Source organism: Abramis brama, assembly GCF_963993115.1.
Source record: "Abramis brama genome assembly, chromosome: 6".
Lineage (NCBI taxonomy): Eukaryota > Metazoa > Chordata > Actinopteri > Cypriniformes > Leuciscidae > Abramis > Abramis brama.
Genome location: NC_139968.1, coordinates 15,172,224 through 15,178,595, shown reverse-complemented (window position 1 = coordinate 15,178,595; position 6,372 = coordinate 15,172,224).

Here is a 6,372-nt window from a genome sequence, read left to right as displayed (position 1 = left end):
CTGCTGTGGAAGGACTAAGCCTATCTATCTATCTATCTATCTATCTATCTATCTATCTATCTATGCATCTATTAATGTGTCACTATATGTACTCTGTCTGTCTCTAGCCTATCAGTCAGTGTGTCAATTTAAATGTAAGCCTAAATATAACTAAACAAATCGCACTATAAATGTCACTATATCACCAAAAATCCGCTATCTCAAAATCAAACTCCTCTCACAAAAACCCACGAGGTCAAGATGCGTTGACTTCACTTTTATACAGATGTGCGATTGTGTGGTCTGTTCCCGACCCTGTCAATCAAACGCTGATTCGGCGGACCATGCCACCTGTCGAAACACTTGTGAAACACCCGAAGCTTCATTTAGCCGTAGCACGTGACATGGGTGTTTTGAATCACGCTTCGGATCAGTGTTTCGAAACATCTGCGCTTCGGGATCTCGAAAAGCTTCGGAACGTCAGTTTCGCGTCAGCCATCCCAAACAATGCATTGAAAGTGTACTTTCAAAATACATTATAGTATATAATAGTATTTTGTACAAAGTATAGTTTTATTTGTCTAATAATGTACATTTGTTATTGAAGTCAAAATATACAATTTGTAGTATTTGGAATATTAATCAAATGAATCACACCACGACAGCCTCGAGGGCAAGTGCGCCATCATGCGCTTCGGAAGACCCGAGTTCGAATCCCAGCGTCTCTCTCTCTCTCTCTCACTTCCTGTCTAGCTACTGTCCTATCATAATAAAATGCCAAAGATATATTGTTTTTAAATAAAAAAATATAAATACACTTACTATATTCCTTGTATGTTTCGAAGACACTCGTAATGAATTTGTAATGTACTTGTAACACAAATAAAGTACACTTTAATATCACTAAATAAGCATGTAATTAGTCCCTACATAGACATATACTTAAAGGGATAGTTCGCCCAAAAATGATATTTAAGCCATGATTTACTCACCCTAAAGCCGTTCGAGATGCATACGTCAATCTTTTTTCAGACGAACACATTTTCAGTTATTTTAGAAAATGTCTTAGATCTTTCAGTGGTTATAATGTGAAGCAATGGGGTCCAGCTGATTCAAGAACGAAAATGTACATGCATCCTTCTCAAAAATAATCCATCCGGCTCCAGGGGGATAAACGAAGGCCTTCTGAGGGTAATCCATGCAGTTTTGTCGTAAAAATATACATATTTAAAACTTTATAAACTAAAATAACTGGCTTCCGGTGGCGGTCGGTGCGCGTTAACAGAGATGGATGCTGGCGTATGACGTATGACGTAGCGTAGGAAGCGTCGTGATGTAGAATGAACGTGACAGCGGAGCCAGAGAGCAGAGCAAAACAAAACTCAACGTTCGTTCTACGTCACGACGCTTCCTACGCTACGTCATACGTCATACGCCAGCATCCATCTCTGTTAACGCGCACAGACCTCCACCATTATATGTATTAATTTACCCAGCAGATAAGTCAGTGACACTTTAAGTGAGCAAAGAGCATGACTGCATTATATAATTAGCATTGCAAGGAGAGATAGCCTAGGCTGATAGTAGACCATATTTGTAGGGCTCCATAATTTTACATCATTAATTTATGCTTCTTCATTTTTCCATTATGATCGGTAAATAAAAACAAACTCTGGATTTTACACAAATGATGATAAGCTATATTTCAGTAAGACACAGTTCCGAAAGTGTGTTTTATTTTATTTTAAACCATGCATGGCAAATAAGACAATAACAGGCTACCAAATAATACAAGCCCTGGCCATTGTTTTTTAGTTGTTGTTTTTTTGCGTACAATGGGAATTAAAAACCCTACAGTGCTGAAAAGTAAAAAAAAAAAAAAGAATAAAAAAAAGAAAGAAATATACTAAAACAGTTATTATGTTGATAGCAAATATTATTATTTTCTACTTTCTTGAGTATAATTAAATTGTGGTACTTTTACTTTTACTTACTTTTACGCTACAAATATTTTTCACCGAAAGTACAGAGTACTTTGACAAAGGTGCCGACTAGACAGGGCGAGCTCACAAACACTTTTCAAACTGCGTGCGGTGGAGGTTGAGCCCTCAGCCCTGCGCTTCAGCCAATAACAGACAGGTCTGACTCGGGTGCAAAACCAATCAAAACTTCCAGTTCAGCTGGGGGGCGGGGCGTTAAAACCGCGCTTTGACATTCAATTATCACTGGCGCTCGTGTTTAGAATCCGTATCGCTAACGTTTCAATATTTTAGTGAATGTAAGTGAGCTATGCTTATATTTTGATTTTAAAATGTAATTATGGCAACTCTGCTCATGAAATGCGTCATCCCATTGATATTACCAGAGCATTGAGCAGTTGAAGTAAATAAAAAACTCGGCTCATAACATGGACACCGTTATTGCATGGACGGAGCAAGAACAATGTAAGTGTCTTGAAAACATTAACACAGTTCAATTGAAAGGTAAAACTCTTTAACAATACAGTTAGCAGGTAAACTGTGCTAAACTGTACGAAGCAAACTTTGTACAAAGCTGAAAAACCCTCAACAACAGTGAAATAAGATTGCATGATTTATCTGTCAAGATGCATGTAAAAGTGTAAGTTAGTTCGTTATGAAATGATTCAAATGAAAACATTCAAATTATCTTACCTGGACTAACTTTTAAAGATTAGTAATAAAACATTTGCTCTTGACAACAGGGAAAGCTAGTATGTTTGCTTAGCATACCGTCAAAAACTACAATTTATGAGTTTAATATCATGTTTTGCTTTGAAATCAAAATTACTTGAAATTACTTCTGTGGTTTCATGTGTGAGAATATATTATTTTATTCAATTCTATAATACAGGCTATGTTGATTAGCATTGCATTAATGGGTTAGTTCACCCAAAAATGAAAATATTTGAAAAAGCCCATGATTTACTCACCCTCAAGTCATAGGTGTATATGACATTCTTTTTTCAGACGAATAGTTATATTAATTAATATAAATGTCCTGGCTCCTCCAAGCCTTATAAAAATTTAAAACCCAAAAAAGTGCATCAATACTAAATAACATTTACATAACAAAACAAATCTGTACTTTTTGCCTTTTCTGTCTCATTGTTATTATTTTATCAAACTGTGTAAATATGTAATTTATTGTTAGCAATGCTTTGGCAATGTAAAGCTTTTTACCATTACAATAAAGCCACTCGAATCTTGAATCTATTAACATTTTATTAATGTAAATAATAGATGTATACAGCTAAACAAATGTAATGTACGTGTGCCAATGAATTAAAAAAAGTTCAACTTAATAGGCCTATTTCACAAAATGGCGACCGAGACCGGAAGTAGGGTAACGATACTTCCGGTCGCGCCGCCGCCCGCTACGATCGCCATTCATTCTCAAAATGGACTGTGAACAGCTTGTTTTCTCTGTCATTAATATATCTGACAAAAGTAAGAATAGCAGATGTTGTCCGTTTTGTTGATAGTTTTCATGGAGCTGTGACAAGATCGAAATTGGACAAAGGTTACAAATTATTTTTGACGTTTGCTTACATAAAAAAAAAAGTTCCATTCATTTAAATGGCATGGCACTTGATGACTAAGCTCACACTTACTATAGCTAAACAAAATAAATAAATAGAAATGATGTCTGATTGTAGGCTATGTTTGAAATCTAGTGGCTTTTGTTAAAATTTCATGTTATTAGTGTTAGTTTGTCCCGGAGATTGCAGCAATCTTCCACTAGTGACTAGATTATGGCTCATTTTTCATGTTACCACCATGAATGAAACTAAGAATTGTACATCTTTACAGTGAATTTGACCTAACGTTGCTAGTGGGTCTAATAATGAAATTAAGGCAAATAATTAAAAAAATGGTTAGACTAAAAACATGAATGAAGTGAGTGATATTACATGTTTTAAAAAATCATGATGTCACAAAATCACATTTTACTGTCGGGTCCCCTTATGAAAAGAAAATATATTTCCCTATATATGAATGATCAATATATTGAATGGTTTAACAGTATATTTGAAAATATACAGAATAATATATTGTGTTAATATTACAATAGTGAATAATACATAAAGAATTTTCATATATTTAAAAATGTGAGACATATATTTACTAATATATCATAATGTATGTAATTTTATATTCAGTAATACACTTCATAATATACAGGGATTAAAGTTCTCAGTCGCTACGAGAGTATACGACGGATTTCCGTCAATATCAGCGTTCCCCCCGTCCTTATATCTGAAATTCACTGTTCATAATTTTAATGCTGTAAATATGCTTACATTTCTCAAATAGTGTAATAAATGTCTTAATTTTAGTTTGAATGGGAAAGACGAGGTGATTCACCCTGCTTAGGGGGGTGTGATCAAAGCCTGGAGTGGAGCAAAAGCATGTTCCTCTCTCCACTCTAAGCGTTCTGTTATCACTCCGCTCCTGATCCAGTCCGGGTTTTCCAGTCCCGCTCACGGAAAAACTGCTCCGTGTTCACTCATTTTTAAGAAAGTTACAGAAAACAACTTCTACAAACAATTTTAATTTGCCAACAGTTAATAATAATAAATAAAAGTGCATGACGTGGAAATCAGATAACAATCAAGTGCAATATAAACATGTTTTGTCAGGGCATCACCAGTGGCGGTTCTAGACCACAGTAACTGGGGGGGCCAGGCAGGGGCCACTTGTGTTTTTAGGGGGCACACCTTTAACATTCATCTTAACCTATTTTCAGTATTATTTCAAGTCATTTTTCACCATGTCATGCATGACTGCAATCTCTAGAAAAAGCTAATAAATTATATTAGCTAAGCTAATAAAACAATTTCAATTCAAATTAATGTTTCATTATGTTTAATTGTAGTGTGATATAATGATCAATAATAACACATTTTTAGCATCTAAGCACATCTAGGCACTTTTTTACACCTGGGGTGGGCGATATGGCAATAATATCATATCACGATTTTATCACGATTATTTTTTCATGTTGGTTTTACTATTTTGCATGTGACTGAGCATTACAGCCAAACTAATGTCCCTATTTTAAAAACAAAGCCTTATAGGTAACAAAATATAAAATAAAAAAGAATGGCAGACATTTAGGCCAAAGTGGCGAAGATAAAAAATCTTTGTCATTATTTTCTTTGTTATTAAAAATTATGAACAGAGATACATATTACACATACACAACTTAATATACAAATGAAATAAACAGTGCTTTATTTTTTCAGCTATAGGTGTATTTAACAGTAGAATTGAAGAAAGTAATTAAATAAACAAATATGAAAATAAAACACAACAGACTTAAAGTTCTCAGTCAAGAGCAGTGAATGATTTCCTCTGTGTGTTTTGTTGTTTTATTAACATTAAAGGGATAGTTCTCCCCCCAAAAAGTCATAATTTACTCTCTTAAGTTGTTTTAAACCCGAATAAGTTTCTTTCTTCTGTTGAAAATAAACGTTATTTGAAAGAATGTGAGTAACCAAACAGTTGATGTACCCCTGTGACTTCCATAGTATTTTTTTTTTCCTACTATGTATGGAAGTCAATGGGGACCAGCAACTGTTTGGTTTTGGGTGAACTATCTCTTTAAGGACAAGCGGCAGCATGTTTATTATTAGGGCTACTGTCTCTTTAAGAACTGCACGCGACGCGTCTAATATACACGCATATGACAATCAGATTTTAATTAATTTTCTCTGTTTGCTTTCACTTTAGACATAACCAACTTTGTTTATGTAAACATTGTCTGTATTTGACAGTATTAGCGCAATATAAGACTCAAAAGATAACTTAGTCCAGTAACAGGCTTTTAGTGCATGTGCGCGTCGAGTGTACGCGCTCAGTAAAGCGCATGTTTGAACAGCGCATCAGCAGCGAATGACATGTTTAACCGGCAAGGCTTTAAAGCACATGCAAATAATGAACTTTTGTGAACTGCAGTGTCCCGTTCCTCTGCGTTAACATTTGATGTGAATATACGTCGTGCTGCAGTGTAGCCTATAGATGAAGGCGCCGCAACTGATAAAATGCGCAGTTGTTTGGTGTGATTTTACGATTCCAAATTTAGGGGGGCCAGAGGGGGGGCCAAGCTTGTTGACACAAGAACAATTTAACACACCATCACCCTTCATTGTGAAATTTTCACATCTCCTCTTTATATAAATCACGCCCCTTTCTTGAGCAGCGATCGGGATATTGGTTATCCTGCAAAGTTTTTGATTTGTCTAACTTTAATTGCATCCATTTGCTGTGGCAGTATATGGCCTAACAACAATGACACTTCATTTATATACCTTTTAATCTGTTCCTAATGGTTAGCAGACAACAATAATGAAAGCACATAATGTGATGGATA